A 9,201-nucleotide genomic window follows, 5' to 3' on the forward strand; every position below is an offset into this window, starting at 1 on the left:
GGGTCACCCAAGCAGCTTGCTCCCGGTAGTTAATAATTAATACTGTACATCCTAGGGAGGAATCACTGCAGATAATTGTAGCCAGTGAGTACAAGTCTGGCAGCCCAGTGTGCTGTGGGTCAGAAAAGGGCAGCGAGGAAGGTATCATACATCACGCTGGTGCCAGCCGCTGGGTATCGGCGATCTGCTTCCTCTGGCTGTACTTATTCTTGGATGCGAAAGCCTTCTAAACAAGGCTGTGAATTGGTTTTCATGCTCGCATTGACAGATTGGGAAAGCAGTTTGTTCTACCAAATTTAACAATGATATATCATTATCACAACTTTGGGGGAAATCTATAAAATCAATAAGTTTGTAGCCTGAACAGGATTTGTACGGCTCGCTTGCTGTGCCGGTGTCAAAGCGCGAGCATATGGATTGAGTCACAGCCTGAGATCAATGGAATTTGTGGACAGTCAGCTCAATAACAAGCCCTTCTGAAAAGAAATAGATGTAAAAAGCAAATTTACTAGAGTATAAAAAAAAAAAAAAAAGCTAATATCTTTTCCGTGCCTGGCTATAAAGTCCTGTTTGGCTGCTGTGGGCTGCGGGTACTTTGAAAGCTGGCTAGGGTATGTGCTTGCAATGCCCAAAGCTCCTTTGCTGGCTTCAGACTCTGCATGCATAGTTAGGCACTTCTCTTTGCAGGGTTCGTCCTAGGAAACTGGCCAAGAATAGGAGAAGGAAGGGGGTGGGGGATAGCCCCTTTATATTGTGAACGGAATAAAGAATAAAAACAGTTAGTGTCTGCCGAGGGGAGAGACCATGGTGGCTTTATTTACTTTGTGCTAGTAGCACTTGCTAACAGAGAAAAATAAGAAGGCATAATTAAAGAGTTTAATGAATTCGTAGCTCTTTTGTTTGAGTGGGACGGAAATGCATGTTCCAGAGAGGCCTCACAAAGAGTGTGGCTGGCAGTGACTTAAAAGTAGGAAATCAGTTCTTTGAAGGCATTTTTATACTTCATTATCCCAGCATGTAAAATGACTTGTACTAAATGATCGAGAATTTTATTTCTCTCTCTCTCTCTCTCTCTCTCTCTCTCTCTCTCTCTCTCTCTCTCTCCCCCAAACAAAAGAGAGCATGGGGCGGCTGGTGTCTAATTCTCATTCGGGGCCCTGAGCCTGGAGATTAGCCTGTCACCAGGCTGGTGGGCCAGTCCTTGCAGAACAAGTACAGCCCGGGGGATCTGTACATCTGATGAGCTCCTGTTGGTGGGGAATGACCCTGGGCAGTACCATAAGCAACAGAAACAGCCCCGACGGCTACTGGTGGTGCTCTGATGCCCAGAACAGGGCTGTGAACTGAACTGGGTTTTATGGGATGGTTTTGAAGAGTCCTAGATACCTCATCTTGCCCTTCTAGGGTGGAACAACAAAAACAACAACAACAACAAAAAATCCCCGGGGGTTGATAAAGCTAAGAAGGAAGAGTATGTACCCTGATTCTAAGCCGTGGCTTGCTCTGTTTCTCTTCCATCAGGAGAATGTTTCTAGGGCAGGGGACAGACCCTTAAATCAGAACAACTCTCCGTGAGTATCCAGCCACCCCTTCTATTCTGGCTACAGGGTTTCCTCAAAGAAGCCTCTAGTGGGCACAGAGTGGTTGATGAGGCATAGGCAGGTTCCCCAGATTAAGTCACAGAGGGCTCATAATGTATGTGAAGACACCAAAAAAAGCCACCATGGAGGTGACCTTCTGGTACAAACTTGGGCAGAAGGCGAAGGATGGACCAGAGTCTTCAGTGGCCTGGGTTTGGGTTCAGAATATTTACTGAACGACCTTCTAAGGAAGAGGCCCACAGGAAGTTGGCCTTTGCTTCCCGAGGAAGTAGAGGGGCTTTGAGGGTTGCCTGGAAACTGAGCATGGTCCTAGGGGTTGGTAGTCAGTGGGGGCACCCAAGAGCTGTTGTTAAAAAGCCACACCAAGGAGTGACACCTAAGCTTAGCCTCACAGATGAAGGAAGAAAGCTCAGGAGAAAAGGATGCTCAGGGTACCTCCCAGGGAATCTATAGACCTCAAGACCAGCCTACGGATGGAGAGAGAGAGAGAGAGAGAGAGAGAGAGAGAGAGAGAGAGAGAGAGAGAGAGAGAGAGAGAGAGAGAAAGAGAAAGAGAAAGAGCAGAATTTCTGTTTTAAGGTCTTGATGGTTTTGAGCAGTTGACAGGTGTCTGTCAATCACTCTCTCTCCGGGATGTGTGTGAGACCAGGGCTTCCTGGAGGATGCAGTCCTGAGTTGCTCTAGAGCCGGACCACACACAGGTGTCATTAGCTCTCACTTCAGCCTTAGCACCAGCTCATTTGGGTGTGTGTGTGTGGGGGGGGGAAGCTTCCTGTGGCCGCACGCGCGTGCGCACGCAAGGCAGCAACAGAAAAACAAGCCAGCCGACGTGGTGACACACTTAATCCATCTTTGCAGGAGAAAGGCCCTCTTGGGTCTGAAAATAATTATTGTTCCTGTCCATCAGCCCCGTTATTTCGCCTCCCTCTCTCCCTCCACTGTGCACGCACTTTGGTCTTTCTTCCACATGGAGAGCCACAGCATGGGTATCTAGGCTGTCTCTCCACTCAACCTCGTTCCAGGAGGACCCCTCAGTAGTGTTTCCTCACCCTCACTGCAGAAGGTCCGCTCTTGGTGTCTGTCTTGCATTCTTTTTATTTTCTTTTCCCCTTCCACAGGCAGAGTCAGCTGCCTGCATTTCTTTTCTTTTCTTTTTTCTTTTTTTTTTTTTTCTTTTTTTCTGCCAGGTTCAAAGATTTGCATTCAGAGAGTCTTTGTGTGCTTATTTGCTTATAAACAACCCTCCTTGTTAGCTTCTTGTTAGACTTTTACCTCATAAACAAAGATTACTAAGGAAGCTGTAGCCGATAATTGGTTAAAACGGAATCCTGACACCCCCCCTCTTTGTTTCATTTTACATACCTATAACTCATTGACTATAAATCCGTGGTTTTAGCATCCTTACCGGATGACAGCTTTTCTGACTTTTCTGGAAGTAATTCTCTGTGTGTTGGAGAACTAGAAATGTTTGGACTGAAGTATAGAAATAACCAGGCAGAGAAGGCCTCTGTGGGGATGGGTGGAGTCAGCTAAGGTTAAACAAATCCTAAGTGGACAAGCCTTGCATTCTCTTCTGGTTCCGTTTTGATGGCGGTCGGTCCTGAGAAGCAGGAAAAGAGACACTGTTCACAATTAGCCCTAACTTTTGAATGACGACATTCCTCTCAGTAGAATGAGCCGGCAATGTGGTAATTTACAGCCAGTCCCTGGCCTGGCTGAGTAGCAGAGAAGTGACTGTTAATATTGATCATTGAAGGCTAGAGAGAGTTGGAGACCCTCAGCACGGCCACTTAAAGTGGGCAGGAAACCCAAATTGACCAGTAATAAAGTGTTTGAGGTTGTACAAGGCGGCTCCTGGGGAACTGCTGTTCTGAGAGGGAGGCAGGGGTGGGGGCAGCTGTCAATTATGCTTGTTTGATACCCAGTTACTCAACAGGACAGAGCAGACCCTGAGCCTGTGGCAGGAGGCAGTGGGAGGCAGGCACAGGCCCGCCTCTCACTGCAAAGCCAGTTCTGTCAGAGAAGGGAGGCAAAACAAGGGACCTCTTTTCCTGTCCCTCTGAGGTCACCTGCTCTGCGGCTTAGTGTCTCTTTATTTGGGGGGTGGGGGAGCGAATCTTGAGGTTTGTAACCTTTTCCTCACCTGTGAACTAGGTAATGGTGGGTGATGAGACTTTGATTTTTTTATAACTGTTAGTGCTGTGGGTGAAAAATAAGCAGGAAAGAAGGTAGATTTGGGGATGAAAATTAGCTTCTCATAGGTGTTAGGTAAAGTTGAGAAATGAGAAGGAAAAAAGAAACGGTGACTTTTTTAAGTCCTTAAATTCTTAAAGGACCCTGTTCTTGTTCCCATTTGACACATTTGTGATTATTGGCATTTTGTTGTTATTGTTATTATTACTATTATTATTATTATTATTATTATTATTATTATTATTATTATTGATGTGTGCTCTAAATCCTTGATGTCACAGGGAGGGAAAAAACAAACCCTCATCCTTTTCTCATCCATCCCAAGGCTCCCAGCTGCCACCCCAATAACAATGGCCAGACGAACAAAGGGGGAAAAAAAAAGCCTTGGCAGTGTATTTAATCAAAGTTGTATGTGAAATGACAGCGTTCAGAAATGAAGACTCGGAGACCCGGGAAAACTGAGTTATTATGCTAAATCAGATGGAGGAGACGGTAATGGGGAAACCTGATTGGAGAAAAGAAGGGTCATGACCTCTCAGAATAAACTAGGGAGATCTCTGTGAAACCGACTGTGCGCAGTCTTCTCCATCCCTCTGTGTAGTATTCCTTTCCCTGGGATGGGGCGAGGTTTCTCTACAATGAGAGTCCCACGTTGGGGAAAGGCTGATAGGAGGGTGGGCGCCTTTACGAAACGCGCTTTTGATTCTCAGTCGTACAACCTGTTTTAATTCTAGAAAGAACATGGTGACGGCGGTGGTTGTGGGTGCTCATTTATTGAATGAAAGGACCAAAGACAGTGCTGGTTAATGTCTCCACCACTTGGGAGAGAGGAAGAAGACCGTTCCGGGAGAGCATGTTACCCATGGGGAGTCTGAGGACGCACGCCCTCCTCGATCTCGGGGATTACCACAGGACTAATAGGTCCCCTTTAATAGCATACGTTCTGTGCCAGCCATCACTTGATGTTTGTTATGATCAGCCTTTCAGCTCATTGGGTTTTTATTGTTTTAAAGCAGCTTCATATTTTCAATTGAGATCGTGAGTGATTTTAGTGCGGGGCAGATAACTGAATTGTCCACTCCAAAATGGGTGATTGTGATCAACTTGGTAAAATTACAAAATCAAAAAAAAAATTGTATTGATAAAAAGGGAGAGTTTAAGGCTTCAGGTAGTAATTCTGCCTTTTTGAATTTTTCCCAGTGCTACTTGGCTCTCTTTGTTAGGTCATAGTTCTTAGGCACGCCCACTTGGAAATCTCTGCGATACAGTCATACATGCCCCTCCCCAATCAAAAGCATTTCTTCTATACAAAAAAAGCAAAGAGATTGCTATCTATTTGAGCTACCAAAATTTGTCAAATCTAAACTTTTTTTTCACATTTGTTTTATCCAAATATGAGGCTTGAATGGCCCTATAATTTAGGCCATTCAAGAGGGTGAGGCAGGAGGATTGCAAGTTCAAGGCCAGCTTAGTCAACTTAGTAATATCTTCTTTCAATATAATGCAGACAGGAGTAGGATGTCCATTGTGACAGAGCACGTTCACACTGTGAACAGGAGCGAAGGTTCCATCCCCCAGGACTAGAGGAAAGTTAGGCAGCCTTCTATGTGGGCCTCTCCTTGATCTCAGGCCTCGTTCTCTTCCCTTTCCTTACCCGACCCAAGAATTAATATTGTTCCACATTTGGTATTTCTCGCTGCTGGCATGCTTTCTCTTTTGCCAGCATGCCATGGTGATAAAGGGCATGCAGTTTTGCTTTGTCTGTTCTTGCACTTCCTGTGGAGGTCACCGTGGTGGGTGTCTATACGTCGCTGCAGGTTGCTCTTTGTCACGCCATAGCTCAGTAAGTCATCTGTATCCACTGGACTGAATTTAGAGTTGCCTCAGAGATGGTAAGGCACACTGCTGGGGGCGGGGGGCGTGTCTATAAGAGATTTTCCAGGCAGGACCGACTGAGGAGGGGATTCCCACCTGTAACGTGGCTCTCTTCAGAGGCTCCCTGGCCACACACCTACCCGCAGAATAGAAAACAGAAAAGGGGAAAAGTCAGTGGAGACTTACATTCCTCTATTCCCCTTTCCAGTTTCTTTCTAATGTAACAGTAGCTTTTCTCTATGATCATTGTTGTATTGGGCAGAACCCTCTGAAACCATGAGCCAGAACAGATCCCTAGATTACTTGTCTCAAGTATTTCGTCAAAGCTGTGGGGCAAACTATATACTTTGGCACCATTTTTAAGGCATCCGTTTGTTGATTGACCTCGGGACTTGGCTCCCGAGCACCTGAAGGTCCATTTCTTCAGTACGTCTACGTCTATCCTGACAGAGCACAGGGAAGCATACTTAGTTGGCTCCACACACAGGCGTTACTCTGACTGGTGTATTGTTAGCTTCAGTCCGAAGGGCAGGGGCGGGGAGGGACTCAACGATGAAGAAAGACAGATAGCATTTTTGTTTTTTTTTTTTTGTTTTTTTAAATCAACTGACCATTCAGATAAGTTGAATTAAGGTTTGTTTTGTTTTGTTTTGTTTTTATCTCTGACTATTTCAACTACCATGTTCTGAAACACAAATAGGTTTTGGACTTCCAATCTGGACTGTCTTATTTGGATCGACATGGGCTGCACATTAATTCAGCAGGCACTGAAGTCCAGCACTTCACCGCCAGGCAAGCACTAGTTGGCAGAAGCATCATGAATGAGAGAGAGACACACACAGAGAGAGAGAGAGAGAGAGAGAGAGAGAGAGAGAGAGAGAGAGAGAGAGAGAGAGAGCCACTACCATGGGGATTGGCAAGCATCTGGGCTCCCCGTGAGAAGCAGGTGCATTGACAGGGTAGACTGTGATTGCTTTCCAAGGATGGAGAAGACATGGAGAAGATACTTGGTGGAAAAGTACAGAGGAATTCAAATAAGACATTGTTAGGGACTCACATGTACTTTCATTTATCACTTCATCCAGGTTGGGAAGGGGACTGGTGGGGAGGGTGGCAGGGCAGAGAGAGGTTGAACTCACCCTCTGGAGTCCTCAAATACACCTTTGGGGCCAGCTCTGTTCTGTAATACATGGATGAGTTATGGATTATGTGGGTTAGCCCAGATGCAGATATCCTGCATATCAGATGTTTATGCTACGATTCATAACAGTAGCAAAATTACAATGATGAGTGAAGTAGCAATGAAATAATCTTACGGTTGGTGGGAGTGGGTCACCGCAATATGAGGAACGGTATTCAAGGGTCATAGCATCCAGAAGGTTGAAAACTGCCGGTCCAGAGCATGACACCATGAATGAGATTTGGCAGGCAGTCTACAGAACTTTCTCCAGGCTTGGGGTAGGAGGACAGCAGGTACCATAACAGTTCCAGGCAGCAAGAGGCAAGCAAGCTGGGCAGTAGAGTAACAGCTCTGTAAATAGAAAGACAGAAGGTGTAATGGTTTGCTGAGTGGAGATGGGGCCAAGGGTAGGGTTATCGGTTAGGCTACATCCAGTCTTAATGTGTGAGGGCCGGATTCAGTGAATGCGGATTCAGATCCCAGTAATCAAAGAGGAGCAGAAGGCTAAGTGATCAACTCATTCTTTCTGGTTAAGAAGCAGCAGTGCTCCTTTACTGTAAGTCAGAGAGGAGTCAATTGTCAGGAAACACAGAAGGCCTTGCATAGCATTTCTGGGGGAGCGCTCTGGGCCCTCCCACCTCTACCACAGCTTCAGGGTACACATGCAGTATCTGCCTGTTAGAACACTGCCTCTGGTCTTGGAGTTTCACTTTATCACCTGGGCCCCAGATCAGAAATGTCCCCTCCACTCCCTTTAGGGAGATCCTTCAATCGTGACTTGAGTAGAATTTGTAGTCCTGGGAGTTTGAGAAAACCACTTCGTGCCGCATTATAGAGCTGATGATTAACTTTGCAGGGATTTTGTGCTCTGGTTGTTAAACGCAGCTGTTATTAAAAAAATTAAATTACATACAATTAAATAAATTATACCAAAAGCAAAGGTAATTGATGACTACTTCCTAGTTATTTTGCTACATCTCGCTATTCTCTGTGCTCTCGTCTTGAGATCATGAGCCTCGTGCCTGTTGGTTAGATGTGCACACTGGATGGTGCTGGGATGCCCGTTGGTTAGATGTGCACACTGGATGGTGCTGGGATACTCTTTCTAAGCCCTTTGTGTTCAGTACTGTCCTGTTGGTAGCTGGAAATCAGCTACGATGGGAGTATGTAGATCACGGATGTGGACAAATGCCATTAAGTATGTCCCTGCTGACCTCCTCCTCTCTGAGCTGGTGTACCAGAATCTCGACTTGGAGAGACTGGCTCATTTTCTTAAGTGCTTGGTGTACATCTATGAGGATCAGAGTTTGGTCCCCAGCACTGACACTGAAACAAGGGGGAGGTGGTGATGGCTCACAGCTATGATTTCAGCATCCCTGGGTAAATATATCTGATGGCTTACCAGCTCGTCTTGCCAGTTTAGCAAGCCCCAGACACCACCACCACCACCACTACAGGTGAGCGTGAATACACACACACACACACACACACACACACACACACACACACACACGTCTCAAATGGGGTGCCTCTGAGGTGACATGCTCTCCTGGTCCCCGGTGTATGCAGTGAGACAAAGCATAGGCAGTCAACTGGATCCCTCTTCCTAGCTGGCTCCCTTACCATTGAGGTTAATCCTGAAACAAAAGACTTAGAATTAATTCAGCTTTGTCAGCTGAAAGGAAGTGAAGTAGCAGGAGTGATCCTTCTCAGAGGTAAGAAGAAATAACAAGGCAAGAACCACAAACATATTAAACCCGGTGGGTGGCAGGAGCTCTGGCTTGGCTGGCCAGAGTCTCCTGTCTAGGAAGCACTGTTGTTGCAACTCTAGAATATCTGACATTCAGCTTCACCTTATTTCTTATTGTTTTATTTTATTTTCTTTTGAATAAAAAAAAAAAATCCTTAGAAAAAGTCTCACATAGCTTGGGCTGCCTTCGAATTTGTTATGCTGCTGGGAATGAGTTTGAATTCTTGATCCTTCTGCTTCCTGACTAACGGAATTAGAGGCCTACACTAGTATGCCTTTTTTTCGTGTGTGTGTGTGTGTGTGTGTGTGTGTGTGTGTGTGGTTTTGGGGATGGGACCCAGGCCTCATGCATGCTAGGCAAAAACCGCTGATTGAGCTGCACCCCCTGACTTATTTTATTGTTTTTAAGAGTGCTCTGCAAGCAGTTTTCTACTTCTGAGATTTGTTTTCAAGTGTGTGTGTGTGTGTGTGTGTGTGTGTGTGTGTGTGTGTGTGTATGTGTATGTGTGTGGTATGTGGTGTGTTTGTGTATGTGTCTGTGTGTTTGTGTGTGTGGTATGTGGTATGTGGTATACGGTGTGTTTGTGTGTATGTGGTGTATG

This window comes from Mus pahari, chromosome 20 (assembly GCF_900095145.1).
Source record: "Mus pahari chromosome 20, PAHARI_EIJ_v1.1, whole genome shotgun sequence".
Lineage (NCBI taxonomy): Eukaryota > Metazoa > Chordata > Mammalia > Rodentia > Muridae > Mus > Mus pahari.